The sequence below is a fragment of the Lissotriton vulgaris genome, chromosome 7 (assembly GCF_964263255.1).
Source record: "Lissotriton vulgaris chromosome 7, aLisVul1.2, whole genome shotgun sequence".
In the NCBI taxonomy this organism is placed as follows: Eukaryota; Metazoa; Chordata; class Amphibia; order Caudata; family Salamandridae; genus Lissotriton; species Lissotriton vulgaris.
This window is the reverse complement of record NC_141695.1, coordinates 202525138-202541311: the sequence shown is the minus strand read 5'-3', so window position 1 is coordinate 202541311 and position 16174 is coordinate 202525138.

Below are 16174 nucleotides of genomic sequence, written 5' to 3'. Positions count from 1 at the left end.
CTAACACCCTGGCTGATGGATTTGAGTATAGAAGACTGATGGCTCGGCTCCAATATTAAACTTAGCCAAGACCCTCGACAGGTATGCCCAATTCACCCTGTCGAAGGCCTTGGTAGCGTCGAACATCAGAACTGCCAGTGGAAGGGAATGTATTGTCGCCATATCTATGGCTCCTATCAAATCATAGGTCAGTTCATATAATTGATTATCTTTCAAAAATCCTTTCTGGTCCCGATGCAAGATGTCTGGTGCCACTATACTCAGTCTCTTTGCTAGAACTGTGGAAAAGATCTTATAATCCACGTTCAAAATGGATATAGGCCTATAAGACCCACAAGAGGTTGCAGACTTCCCTGGTTTTAAGATTAGTGTAATGGAAGCACTGTCCCAGGACACAGGGGGGATATTCCATCCTGCAATATCTGGTTAAATAATATTGTAAGAAAGGGACAATTACTTGTTCCAGGACCCTGTAGATTTCACTTGGTAGACCATCTGGGCCGGCTGCTTTCCCTTTCTTGCCATGAAAAATAGCAGCTCTAACCTCCTCATCAGTGATGGTTTTATCCAGGGAAGCCCGTTGCTCCTCAGATAGTTTTGGAAGAGGTATCTTTCTTAACCAACTCTCCATTTTTTCTTTGACCAAGGTTTTATAGATCGACTGGAAGAAATCTCTAAAGATTCTCCTAATATCAGAATCTGAAGTATAAGATATATTCTCATGGACCACTGAGTTGATGTTATTACTGACCAGGTCTGTGTTTGACTTCCAGGCCAAAAGTTTTCCAGCTCTCTCCCCAAACTCAAAATGAGCCAACTTGCTGGCTTCCCATTTCTCTTGGAGACGTTGATTAAGCAGTGAACCCAATTGGCCTTTTAAAGTTACAAGATTATTACTAAGTGTTTGTGTTGATATACCTAAAGGGGCTTGATCAATCTCATTTTGAGTTTTCAATATATCAGCCTCTATACTAGCTACTTCTTCTCTGTACCTCTTCCTGCGGAAAGAAACTTTACTAGTGATAACTCCGCGTAAAAAGGCCTTAAAGGAGTCCCATACGATCCCCAAAGCGGCTTATCCCATATTATACTGCAAGAAATGCTGGGATTCCACATTGAGAAAAGATATATCCTCTGCTGTGTCATTTACAACTCTACTCTTTTGTACCCAGCCAGATGCTAGGCTTAAGGAAGAAATGAGCAGATGCAAGGGGAAAAGACTATGGAAGTTAGCCATCCTAGGGGTGTATTTCGCCTGCTCTTCTCTCCCTGCTAGAAAATCAGCCATTATGAATTTGGAAGAATTGGTGCACTCTGGGACAAAATAGTGCCATACTCTGCAGAAATTGGTCACACCTTGGGGCGGTACTCTACTCCCCATTGGACAGGAGTGACCTCCTGCTTGACCCAGAGAACTTGGAATAAGTATCTCTGAGGGGTAGAGATCTCAGATCTTCTGCTTGAAACTTAAGAAAGCAAGAAGGACCATGCTGAGAAGTTTGTTGTGCATTCCCCAAGGCCAGCACTCTGAAGATTGCGCTTTCTGCACCATCTAAAACTACAGCCCTGGGGACTACCTTGCTGTAAAGGGACAAAAGAGTAGATACTCTGCAAGCTACAGGTTAACAGAGCTCACCTGGGACATCCCCACCAAGATTCATCAACCTAGAGTACTACCAGTGGATTTGTAAGGTTTGTGTCCAAGTGGATTGTGGGAACTGAAGTCCTTAACTTTCAAGGACCATCTTGGAGCTTCAAGACCCTTGGAGTGAGTTTGAGACACTTTGGGACCCTTTGGGGAACTTCAAGTAGAAGTTCCAGATGTTTGGAGAACTTTGGAGCAACTTTGGAAAAAAAGCTTCATAAGGAGACCGTCTCAACCTGGCCAGCCAAGCCGTCTCATTTCAACCACGTGTCGGCCTGCCATCCAGGTTTGTCCCACTGAAAAGCTCTGTAGGTCCTTCTTCTAGAGGTTGACCAGGAGTAGGTGAAATCCGAGGCCGGGGAACCCTCACCGAATCCGGCCTGGTGAAGAGCATCGAGGGACCCCATGAGGAAAAGCTCTGTAAAATTTTCTAAGCCTGAATGAAGCAAAGGTGACCGGTAGCAAACGCGAAAGTCAATCCACCTTCCTTCAACAGCGAGTCGGCCTGGATCCTTGGTTCGTCCCGCTGGAACGCCACGGAGGTTGGACTTCCATAAGTTTGACCGGGACCTCGTCGCAAGGCAATCCAGCGAACCCTCACCAAATCCGGACTGGAAGAGAGCTTTGAGAGAGCTCGGGGAGAAAAGCTCCAGAAAAGTTTCCAAGTCAGAAGGTAAAAACTTTGATCGAGACCTGCGGCGAGGGGTAGCCACGCAGGTCTCCATCGCAGTCGGACAGAAACTTTGACCCGGTCTATCGTGACCAGATGTACCGATAAGGGGCTATCGGTTTCTATGTGTTAATAATGCAAAATCTTTGAAAATTCATATCTCCGGTTCCCTATATTGGATTTCTGTTGATTTGGTGAGATTTTAAAGATAAAAATATTTCCTATTTTTATAAATTGGGGTTGGATTTTTATTGTGCCTTGTGTCTTAATTATTTACTGATTTGGTATATTTAAATGCTTTACATACCTATCTTTGAAGTTAAGCCTGCCTGCTCTCAGCCAGCTACCAAAGGTTGAGCATAGGAATAATTTTCTAAGACCTATTCTGAGCCCCTATACTGTGTTAGTGGCCTCATTGCCAGTGGCAGATATACATGTGCTCCTACTAATAATCCACTTTCCAACACTGATAGTGCATGCCCCTCCAACACAAGCAAAACATTGCAGGTTGCTGTTTTATTGTTATTTGATGTAATGCTGCTTCTGTGCACCTACATTGCAGTGCATGGCCTGCTCTAACTTAAGAATAGTTTGTTTATTCATTGTCACATGTATGTTCATAGGGCCACATATGAATATTACGTGGGGCATTATGCAATTTACTTTTTTCTGTTTTATTGGTGTTCTGCTTCTGTACCTGGTGGTTTATCAAATTTCATTACCTCCCATTCATTTGAATGTTTTGCGATTTACAAGAATGATATTTACACAGACTAAAAATCACAACTTGTATGTCACAGTCAGTTGAAACGTTACTGAAAAATTGAACATCACCACGGGTAAATGACTCAATCGCCAATGCAATGCATGAGATCAGAACTATTGCATAATGCATGTAAAAGGATTTGAAATAAAATAATACATCATGGATGTTCCCCCAGTGCTTGATAATCTGTTTTCAGCCTGTTTTCTCCCATTTTTTCTGTTCTTTGCTCAATTCCTTTGTTCTGTTAGTATAAATAATAGATTTGCACTATCAGATCAGTGCAAGAACAAAATTACATTTTTCACTTGCCACCAATCACCAGTGCAAATTCCTTATTTAACATTGCAGAGCATGTGATCTGCTCTACTTTAGTATTTATGTAAACTTAGTAAAAAGAAAAAAAAAGTGTATTTATTAGCCATTGATTGGCAATTGATTTCCCCATGTGTTATGATTCAAACCGATTGATAAAAATATGGACTAGAGCAAAATCTATTAATTTCATGTTGTGGAAACATCGGAACAATGCAAAAGGGCAATGGATGCCTTTGTACCTGTTGAAAATTGATATAATCTGGTCCATGGACTACTCCCTGTTCCCAGATGTTGAGCATCCAAATGGAAAGTGATGGAGACTGAATTTTAAAGAGCACAATGCACAATCATGACAGCCATCTCATTGATGCTTTAAGAGATAGCCCACTGAAATATTCTGATTTGTGGAGGAAGTGGTGCATCCTCCCTTAAAGATTATTTGCTAGACATTTTTGTTTTTTAAAGGCAGTTCTAAAGGTGTAGTTCCTGAGCCTTTAGCTTAATGGGGGTCCACAAACCCCGAGACAATTAGGAAAACAAAGTAACAAAAATTGTATTTTATAAATTGGCTAAAAAGTAATCTTTTGTAGGCACCTCAAGTAATTTGGTTATTCAGTACGACACGCCGTTCTCAGGTTTACAAAATATCTTCACGTTTCTTTTGTAATTCTATTCGTGTTTCCAATTCTAAACAGATTATCAGCCATATACTGTGAGAAACCATTTAGAAAGGAAAAGGAAACGTCACACCGATCTTGTGACTGTGGGCCTGATGTAGGTGGCCATTTACCGGCCGGTAAAGGCCGATTTCGGCCGTTACAGACCGGTAAATGGGTTTTTGGGATGTAGGGGGCCAATTTTACGGATTCGGTAAAATTACAGAATCGGTAAATTTACCGAATCGGTAAAATACCGAATTCCAGATGTAGGTGGGACTCTTCTGAGTCCCAAAGGCCTTTCAGATTCGGTATTTTACCACCCAATCCAATTGGGTGGTAAAATACCGAATCCAGGTGTGCATGCACATGTGTGCATGCACACCTATGCCATGTGACAGACAGACATGCCCTTAGGGCATGTCTGTGTGCCATATGGCACACATGCCTGTATTTGGGGTGCTAGAGGGTGTCAAAGTGACACCCCCTGCACCCCTGCTGGAATCGGTATTTACCGAATCAGGTAAATACCGATTCGGTAATGCCCATTGATTCCTATGGGCTTCAATGCCCATAGGAATCAATGGGCATTACTGAATCGGTATTTACAGAATCAGTAAACACCGAATCCTAACAATTCGGTATTTACCGATTCTGTAATACCTACATCCCCCCCTCTATTTTACCACTTCTTAAAAACCGAATCGGTAAAATTCGGTATTTAAGAAGTGATAAAATAAACGTACCTACATCTAGCCCTAAGACTTTACTTCTTTAGACTGATGAATTATGCTTTGGGTGACACAGATTCTGCAGTCTTAGAATGTGTTTACAATTAACGATTATTGCTCACACCTGCGGGCAATAACGGCTGTTAATTATCTTCCCTGAGTTATGGGCCCGAGCCACAGGCGAGGAAGCATGACAAGGTGAGGCAATGAGTAACCATTAATGTAAGGTTTTGTAACATCCTCTCTCCCCCTCCCCAACAAAAAACACCAAAACAGGTAGCACTGCAGGAGCTGCCGCTCACCTGAATGTCTAGGTGAAAGAAAAACAGCTCCCCTCAGCCTCTCCTGAATCTGCCGGATTACCCTCAGCTGTCTGAAGCCCAATCAGCGAAGAAATGTAGAAAAACCTTTAACTTCTGTATTATTTTTTCCGCAAATAGAAGATTTCATTCTTAGTAAATCGACCCCCTTTGTCAACAAGATCCCCTCCTCTCACAGGACCTTCCTCCGCACAGGAATGTGGGAGGAGGTCAGGTATTAACAGTTCAGCCAGCCCCTTGTTGCGATAATGTGCTTCTGCGAGGTGCAGGGGCGTGGCTTCTGAGAGAGCGCAAACTGAACAAATTGTATGAGTGCACCACACTTACACGTAGTACGCACAAGTCATGAGAGAAATGCCATGAGTGCTGATATTATATTCACCTATATTCTGAAATGTGTAGTTAATCTAGAAATTTTATATAGAAGTGGAACTAATGCAGAAATGTGTGAAAATGTATAACCTTATTAGGAGTGATTAATCCTGATCCATATTATGTAGCTGCTAATGAAGGAATGTCACGCACAGAACGGAATAGGCCTCATGGCCAGAGCTGAAAGAGTTGGGAAAGGGGTCCACTTATATTAATATGGATTGCACTAATGTTATTTAGTAATTCTGTTTCAATAGGTTTATATTTTATAGATGTGTTTACATAATCATAAAGCAGAGTATTAACGTGATATTGATTAATGAAGGATTTGAAGAATATAATCATTATGAGAAATGTTGTAGGCCCGAAATGTTTAAAAGACTCTGATTTACACGTATTAGTCTGTGCCGAGAAATGATGTTGCAAACTTTCGTTAGAAGTTTATGAGAATTGGGATCCTAGCTGCAGATGTCTGTCTGCAAGTGAGAGGGGGGATCCAATTATACATCGAATGAATAGAGGGTTGTTCAGGAGACTGGTACAGACACGGAGGAGGGTTCAGGAATGTTTGAGGGGTATCGGCGGGCCAGAGAAGAGTCTGAGAAGCAAGGTCAACTCTAACGCACGAGGCCCAAAAGAAGAACATAGTGGAAAAAGCCAGAAGCAACACCACGTGAGGGGCGTATCATGAAGGGCGTCTCAAATGTTGTTGTGTATTTGATATTAGGGACAGCACCTCTGGGTGGAGAGACAGCAGAGGCCTGAGGACCCTTTAGAGAGCGGATGGGTAGGCAGAGAGGGGTCATGACTGGAGATCATAGGTTTTCACCTAGAGACTAAGAGTGGGTGATCTTCCTTGGAAGTCATTCACAACTGACACCTTTTGTTAGGTTGGGATTCTGTTAAGTAGGGATACCATCCAGAGCAGGGTAGGGACAGCCTAACCTGAAACCTTTATTCCGGCTGTAAATGACTGAGAGATCACAATACGTGTCTATGCTTGCAGCTCTTTCAATTTTGGAACTAGTCCTTGTAGTTTTCTTTGCTCGTCTGAGGGCTTTCAGAGAGCACATGTATGTAGTTGTACCCGTATATCTTTTGAATCTCATTCTGAGATGCCTGTATTTGCAATTGACTCTAACCTTATAATAAATCTTTGGAAGCTAGAAGTAGTTTGTGGTTCTTCCGAACGGAGTCCATTATTGATTGAACTAACCTGGTAAGAGATGCACTTTCTTCCCTCAATGACAGGCAATAAAGGTTCAGTCGACCAGAACGGGGTTTAGATCAAGGGTGATAAGATAGCGATCAAAATCCCGCCCCCGCAGTTGGTAGCTATAGAGGATGGTTGCCTTCTTGAGGAAGGTGATCTAGGCCAGGTTAGATTACCCCAAGGCCCCTAGAGATCGATGATCGGAAGAGCCGCCCGCCGAAGAAGGTCCGGATGACGTGAGACAAAAAGCAGCAGTATCGGTCGAGAGTGAGTATAAAGGTCATGCGTTTTAGATTGCGGTGTTTTTGTATTGTATCTATGTTGTAATGTCTGGCGGAGTTGAATGCCTGTAGAGTGACTGTGGAACAGGTTGTGAGCGCGCGCAACCGGTGGAAATCTTAAGTTCAAGGAGAGCTTAAGTGGTTCGGGTGTATCGGACATCCAGAGTAATTGTCAACCAGTGTGAAGGGGGTCATGAGGTACCATTGATCGCCCGCAGGACCGAGATAGGGGGAATGTAAGAGTGAGTGCGTGAGTAACGGACGCTGGTCGGAAGTTACTGGGTGTGTAAGCAACCTATCAGAGAGACGATAGACATTTTGTCAATTGTGGTGACAATTACAGATAGACTGTGGACGTACAGTCGAGAGAAGTGGCCGCTTGGTCGGAAGTAGTCATTTTTCAGAGTATGAATGGGACGCATGCATGACCGGGAGACGAGCTGAGAAAGGAGGGGTGCTGCTGCGAAGCGGAGACGAGTGACGTCAGAAAGTGCCGCGCTGGGATTGGCCGGCCGGAGCGAGACCGCGCTGCGATAGGCCAGCTAGCAAAGCCGTGCTAGGATTGGTGGATTGTCATCAGGAAGTAAACAGAGTAGTGAGGCTGGAAATTGTGCGTATAATCATGAAGTGTTTTAAATGGTTAAGAGCGGCTTTTAAAAGAGAGAGGCGGAGATCTTATGAAGGGGAAGAAGCCCCGCCGGAGGGTACGCCGGCTTATTATATGGCGGTAAATGTTGGGCTGCATACAATAATGTGGATTTCAGAGTGGAGTAAGATTACAGAAGGAAATGAGGAACTGACGTTTCCGAAGTACGGGACGTTCAGATTAGAGGTACTACACCGATTAAAAGCAGTTATGACCTCAATGAGACCTATGCCTACACCGACCCAGTTTGAAGCTCTCAATGCCTGGATCAAGGCAGCGCACGAGAGGAACCTGAATAGACGACAAGAGAGGGTGAAACGATCGGTAAGAGCAGTGCAGGATGCCAAATGGGATGAGGATGCTAAAAGATGGAGAGCGCATAATATTGAAGTAAATAAATTGTACCCAGTGTTAGAAGCGCCCAGAAACAAAAGCCCATTAGAAGAAGATGATGAGAGCGAGACGGAGGACAGCCTGATAAATAGGCTACTGACAGATAGGCCACCCCCGTATAACAAAGGGACAGGAGATGTCGAGCATAGTGAAAGGGGCGGGGCCAGCATAGGAGAGCATGGACAGCTTCCCATTTCCGATCGGGATCCCACTGCAAAGAAAGAACTGTCCCAGCCTAGTCCGGTGCAGCAGGTGGTCGGGAGGTTTGTGGTACAAAGGGTGCCAGAAACGAAGTGTGCCACATCCTACGCACTGCCAGATGCCCTGCAAGTATCTGTTACTATAGGTCCTATAGTATCGATTTATGACCCAGAAAGAGCTAGAGGGGAGGAACAGGTACGGAAGGACAGAGAAAGAGCAGAGATGGCAAGGAGGAATGATACGATCAATTCCCCAAGTCAGTTGCCAAGACCAAGGGAGTGGAGCACCCCGGTACACACAGCAGGGGATCCAGTAGGGGATCCGGGGGGCCATAGATGGCCAGTGGATATGAGGGGATCAGGACGGAAATCCCTCCAGGAGTTAAGCGAGTACATGAAGAAATGGGACGAGGCAGTAGAGGCTCACAAGAGCATCATAGCTGCGGAAGCTGGAAGGGAATGCCAGGATAGCAGGACCCAGACTCACTGCGGGGCTGATGAAAGCAGTCCGGAGTGGGACGGGAGGGAAAAGGACAGTAGGGGAGACACCCATTGGACAAGGAGTGGAGGTAGATCAGACCTGGAAAACAGGGGCCCCGAGTGTGGGGGGGTGTCTCGCCCAATACACAGTGAAGGAGACAGGAGAACGCAGGAGTACAGAGACAGCTTTAAGTGTACCCACTGTGTGCCTGGCAATAGTGAACAGAATGGGAGTTGCGAGAGGCCTCGCCATAGCCCCTGTGATTACGGACAAGGACGCAGTCCAGGGGATATGGGGAACAGAGAGGGATCTTACCAAATACTGAGTGACACTAGACAGAGAGAGAATGACGACCAGAGGGAGAATAGCAGGGAAACCTGCCGTGGAGAGAGAGAAGAAAGAGAGAGTGGACAAAATAAGATTGGGGGTAACAGGCCCGTGTTCCATCACCTTCCAAGATCGGATGGCCGAGCATGGGACCTAGAGAGATGGGAGCAAGGGAGAACTCTCCCTAACTCTCCGGAGCCCAAGCGTAGGGTTCAGAGTTGGGATGGTAGAGAGGCCAGTGAACCCCCTTTGAAAGACATACTGCGAGCTGAGATAAAAGCCAAGAGACTCGATGTCGCCAGCTTAAAGTCAGATCTGGATGACATGGTAGATGGTACCTTGCCTCTAGAAAGAATGGAGATGTATGAGCAGGATGAAATACTGTTCATGGCAAAGGACATCACTCGAAAGGCGAGAACAATCCATGAGAAGTTAGTTGAACTGGCAGGCAAATATATGGTGGACCTGTCAAGGACCAAAGCATTACAGGGTAACCACAGGCTACATTATTCAGATCGAGACCTAGATGAGAGAAGAACAATAGGATTGAAAACACACATAAGGGAACTGATCACTGGAATAAGGACGTGGAGGGCACTAGATAAATGGGAAGAAAGGTGGTCCAAGAAGGGGACCGTCAGGAGAAGCATGCTTGGTATGACACCAGGAGGATTGCAGAGAATAGAGGCATACCCTTTGCGTGAGGTTGCAAACGGGAACTATGTGCATGTGCCATGGAGTAGGGGAGATTTAGCAGCCTTTACTAATTCCTTCCCCAAATTGAGGGAGAACCCAGTCGAGTGGTATAAGCAGGTGGAGAGGTTCGTAAAAATCTCCAAGGTCCTATGGATAGATCTGAACACCCTGTTTGACATTGTGGTACCAGGAGACTTGTGGACAGCGTGTAAGGTTAGTGCTGAATGGCCCACAACAGAACCAGAGAGAGATGCACGGACTAATGGACCGTCCGAGATAGTAATGGCAAAATTTGAGAGAGTGATGACTTGGCTGAAAGACAAGGTGCCAATGCAGGACATAGATTGGGTCAAAATAGATCGAACTAGACAGGAACCCAAAGAGACGGTTCACGAATATTATGAGAGACTGCTGAAGGCGTTTAAAACAGTATAGCGGACTGGATGTAATGGATCCTAAGGATATAGGGCAATTTGTGTCTAAATTCGTTTTGGGCCTGAGACCGGATATTAGTTTAATGATTCAGCAACACTTGATTTGTTGGCAAAATAAACCTTTGGACGAAATTCTGAGATATGCTAGATACTGCTGTGATGAAATAGACTCAAAGGCAAAGAAGCTAAAGGAGAAATTAATGGTGGTGCAGATGCAGTCAGCTGGTAAGGGTGGGCAACAACAGCAGCAACAGGGAACAGGAACTGGGGGAAAGAAACAGTATAGTCAGAACAAGGGCAATGAGGAGAATTCCACCTTTAGACCTAGGATAGACATAGCCGCTTTGAAGAAAACAACTCGGTGCCACCAGTGTAACGAGGTGGGGCATTGGAAACGCGAGTGTCCCTATAACGTTGAAATCGGGGAACAGGAGATAGAGGAGGAAGAGGTCCAGAGTACGCCTGCGAGAGGGGTAACGCCATACCAAGGAAAGGTGCTCAAAGGGGGGACCACCCCTCCAAGAGCCCAGTTCCCTCAACCACCCAGAGTAGGGACTATGGGCAAGACATATAGACAGATGCCTCTGTTTGTAGGAGGAGAGGAATGCTATTACGTTGACCCATTAACAGGACAGAGAGTGGAAAGAGAAGACTGTACCCTCGGGGCAGCCTTAGAAGTGGACCAAAGGGGACCCTACGTTGAGGCCGAAGTGGCAGGGTGCCCCACGACATTCCTAGTGGACACAGGAGCCACTCGATCCACGATAAGAACAGCCGCAGTTCCAGGCCGGCCCATGTCTGGAGAGACCATTCAAGTGGTGGGGGTCGCAAACAGGAGAATAACCAGCCCATTGACAGAACCAGTGCAGGTGAAAATAGGGAAATACAGCGATGAGCATCAGTTTGTGGTCTGCGATTCTAGTCCTGTATGTCTGTTAGGAAGAGACCTTCTGTGCAAATTAAATTGTACAATATACTGCACACCACAAGGAGTGGAGGTATTGACCAATGATGACGATGCTGACTTCAAAGTCGCAAATTCAAGAATATGTGTGGAGCTGTATCCCACTTTGACCGTGGATGAGCTCCCATGGGATCTGAGAGAGACTGTGGCACCGGAAGTGTGGGATTTCACTGGGGAAGAAATTGGACTGGTCAAGGGAGTGGACCCAGTGAAAATTGTAGTGAAACCACATGCTGAGTTTCCGAGAACACCCCAATATAAATTGACTCCAGAAACGATTGCAGGTATAAAGCCTGTGATCGAGTCCATGATTAAGCAGGGAATACTGAAGGAAATCGTGGGTAGTCCATGTAACTCCCCGATTATGGGTTTGCAGAAACCAAATGGGAAATTCCGGATAGTGCAGGACCTCCGAAAGATTAATAACATAGTTGTCTCATGTTGTCCAGTGGTACCGAATCCATCAGTGATACTGTTTCAGATACCGTTTCAAGCCGAATGGTTCACTGTGATAGATCTCTGCCAGGCTTTCTTTTCGATCCCTCTGGACGAGGAGAGCCATTTTCTTTTCGCATTTAAGCTGGAAGGTCGCGTACTAACATGGTGTCGTATCCCCCAGGGGTATACAGAGAGCCCATCGATCTTCAACCAGCTTTTGAAGAAAAATCTTGAAAGTCTAGTGCTGCCCCAGAAGTCAGTCCTGGTCCAGTACATAGACGACCTGCTTGTGGCGTCAGAAACAGAAGAGGCTTGCAGGGAGGACTCCATTGCTTTGCTAAATCACCTAGCTGCAAATGGGCACAAGGTGTCCCCGGGAAAATTGCAGTACTGCCTGACAGAAGTGCAGTACTTGGGGCACAGAATTGAGAAGGGCAAACGAAAAGTGTCACCAGACAGGATAGAGGCGATCATGAAAATGAATGCGCCTAAAACACAGAGAGAAGTCAGGATGTTCCTAGGGATGGTGGGTTATTGCCGACAATGGATCGCGAACTTTTCATTGAAAGCAAAACCCTTGCAAAAACTGACGCACAAGGAGGTGAGTGATCCGGTACCATGGGACAAAGACTGTTTGATGGCGTTCCTGCAGCTGAGAGAGGACTTGTGTCGTGCTCCTGCTCTGGGAATGCCTGATTACGATAAACCATTCTTGCTTTACTGTTGTGAGAGAGAGGGTTGTGCGTTGTCTGTGTTGGTCCAAATTCATGGGAATGCCCGTAGACCAGTTGCCTATTTCTCGGCTACTTTAGACCCAGTAGCCGCAGCGTTGCCCGGATGTCTCAAATCCGTTGCTGCAACAGGTGTCAGTATCGAGCGTTGCGAGAACATTGTGATGGGGCACCCGTTAGAGGTGTACGTGCCCCACTCTGTTGAACTGTTGATGACCAGGACCAAAACACAGCATCTGACAAACAGCAGGCTCACGCGCTATGAGCAAGTCATTCTTGCTGCAGAGAACGTGACCCTCAAGAGATGCTCTGTTTTGAACCCTGCTACCTTGATGCCACTCCCAAGTGATATCGATGATGATGAATGTACAGACCATGATTGCCTCGATGTGACTGAACTATGCACCAAACCGAGACCTGACATCGTGGATTAGCCACTGACTGACCCCGATGAAATTTTCTTTGTTGATGGCTCATGCGTAAGAGACGAAGTTGGGCAGTTGAGAGCAGCTTACGCTGTTTGTACAATTTCTGGAGTTGTGGAAGCCGGATGCCTGGAAGGAGTACACTCCGCTCAGGTAGCCGAGATTATTGCATTGACGCGTGCCTGCCTGGCAAGCAACCAAATTCGAGTCACCATATACACCGACAGCCAATACGGTTACGGGGTAGTTCATGATTACGGGCAGTTATGGTCTCAAAGAGGTTACATGACATCTTCAGGCTCTCCTATTCGCAATGGAGAGTTTGTGCGTTTGCTGTTAGAGGCTTTGCAATGTCCAGCAGGTATCGCAGTTGTAAAATGTACCGCACATACTAGGAACATGGACTTCGTGTCGCAAGGCAATAGATATGCCGACGAAGTTGCGAGGTGCTGTGCGGAACAAGGGTACTCTTTCACAGAGGTGGAAGTGGGCGGAATAAATGTAAGAACTGAATTAGCCATGATATTGGAAACTGTCGACACTTGGGATGAGCTGAAATGCATACAAGAAAATGCACCCGATTTTGAAAAGCAAACATGGGAAAAGGCAGGATGTGTGATGGGTGAGGCTCATTTCTGGGTCTCGGCAGATGGAAGGGCAGTGTTACCCAATGAGCTGGTGAGCCCAATGGCTAGACAAATCCATGGTCCAGTACACCTAGGGAGAGACGCTATGCTGAGGGTATTCAGACAGACCTGGTATAACCCTAAGTTCAGAGTAGCAGCCGAAGCAGTGTGCCAACGTTGTGTGACCTGTCAGCAGCTGAATGTAGGAAAAAGAACACCAGTTGCACTGAGCCACATAGGGAGGTCTGGAGGTCCATTCAATCGAATGCAGTTAGACTTTATTGAAATGCCAAGGTGCAACCGCCTCCGTTATGTCTTGGTGGTTGTTTGCGTATTTTCCAGATGGGTCGAGGCATACCCTACACGCAGGTGTGACACCCTCACAGTAGCCAAGTTACTGCTTAGGGAACTCATCCCTAGATTCGGGGTGCCGGCCTCTTTGGAATCAGATAGGGGAACGCATTTCAACAGCGAGCTTGTGAAGATGATTTGTGCGGCCCTGAACATAGACCAGAAATTGCATTGTAGTTACCGACCAGAAGCATCAGGAATTGTGGAGCAGATAAATAGCACCATTGAGGCCCGAATTGCAAAGATGTGTTCATCAACGTCCCTGAGTTGGCCTGATGCTCTGCCATTGGTCCTTATGAGCCTCCGTAGTACCCCAGACAGAAGAACGGGACTGTCGCCTCACGAGGTGTTAATGGGGAGAGCAATGAGGTTGCCATCTGTACCAACTGCTGCACTGTTAAACATCACAGATGATATGATCCTGGACTATTGTAAGGGGCTGTCTGACGCCATTCATTCTGTGTCCCTTCAGGTGCAGGCTGCCGAAGTTCCGTCGTGCCAGGACCCGTGCCATGACCTGTGCCCTGGTGATTGGGTGCTTGTGCGAAAGCACGTAAGAAGAAGCTGCCTGGATGTTCGTTGGCGTAGGCCCTACCAGATCATCCTGATCACGAACACTGCAGTAAAGGTGGGAGGCCTGCCCAATTGGATCCACGCGTCGCATACGCGGAGGGTTCCAGCACCTCTGGAAGAAACACCTCCTCTCTCAGTTAGAAGTCCAGCTGGGGACCGAGAAGCCATAGAGGGGGCTAGCCAAGCTGTAGAGGTGCCAGAAGAAGCAGGGAACGAGTCTGACCAGCCTGAGGACGGTCAGTACAACAGCGAAACGGATGACGCTACTGAAGGAGAAAGTAGCTGGGAGTACGAATCAGACACTGACCAGGCTGAAAGAGAGCGAGAGCAAAGCAGAAGGACAAGGAGCAGAAGGGTAAGGCGTGGAGAAGCCAGCTGGCCTCAAAGAAGGAGTTCAAGCCTGAGGTCGACTCCAGAGAGAACCCTTCCTCCAATATCCGAAGACTCAGACCTGGAAGAAGGTGCTCAGGGCTCTGAAGCACCAGATCTACGAAGGTCAAGAAGAGTACGTGTGCCCAGCAGAAGATACGCCACCCCTGAGTGGACATATCTGGCGACAAATGTCTTTGGAGAGGGAGACAGGGAGGATACGAGCGGTGGTGGTGTCCAGCTCTGAGCCCATCATCACAGTGGAAGTACAGCTGTTAGTACCCGGAGTCGAAGCAGAAGGGTCACTAACTTTCACACTCCCCAGCCCTCCCCGCCTCAGCAAGTTAAAGCACATGTTTTTCACAGAATTGCAATTCCCCGACTTTGGAACAAAGATAACCAGCCATGAAGAGCATGTTCTTCGTTTGAAAATATTGAACTATGCTGTCCAAGCTGCAGGATCAAGCCTTATAGTAGATGCTTAAAGACTTTGTAAATAAGCAAGAAAGAGAAGATTACCTAGCGCCCAGGAAGCAGAGAATCTTAGGGACCTTCCTATAAGTTGACGGAGAAGGGCTAGGGTTGTCTGTGTTAAAGCTTTAAAAGGACTTTTTCAAAGGAGGTTGTCAGCTTCCAGTTGTGGGGTTCTAAAGACTGAAGGAACAAAAGAGACTGTAAAGGGACGAGAAGAAAAGAACTTGCGTTGGAATAAAGAAGAGAATCCTACTGTCTGACGAAATGGAAGCCGGCACCCCGAATCGTAGAGCCAAATGTATAATAGGCACACTAATAGTAGGAGTGATATTTCTAATAGCTTTAGTAGTTACAGTTTCATATGTAGTGGGACATGAGAGGGAGGCAAGGGTATCAGACGAGAAGTCTGTAGTGACACCAAAACCCACTGTTGCTGGTGAGATAGGAGAAAACATACAGGAGAAGGCGTTATTAGCAGCAGAAGCCCGTAGGTTACATATGGATGAGTCCCAAGGCGACTTTAGGTCAAATGCTTATGCTAAACTTTTGTATGAATACGTGGATGCCATGGAGGTTAAGGACTGCTATGTCTGCATGCAGTTGCCGGCGTCTGTAGATGAAGGCATTAGATACCATCACCTCCCGCTGACATATGGCATTACATGTAGCTTATTGCTTAGTATATTTTATGGGAGAGATAGTTTTGAATACTATTTCTCCAATTATGATTCAGTGTTACCAGAAGTCCCAAATTACAAGCAGATGAATAAATGGGACTACTGGAAGAGTGAAGACCGATTGGCCAAGTTCTTCATTCCTTGGATTACCTTAGATACTTCACATGCCCGTAGAAACAATTTGACATGTAAGGTGTCAGAAGTCGAGAAGAAGTTTATAGGGCAGGTGGATGATCGATACAGAAGGCAAAAGATTTTGAAAAAATCAGGACAATGGAAAACAGATTGGACCGAGGAAGAAAAGCCACACAAGAGAAAGTGTAGTAGTGGTCCAATAGCCTTGGATAAAACGCAGAGAGGAAAGTTATGTCTTCACAGAGCCAAAACGTATTATGAAAAT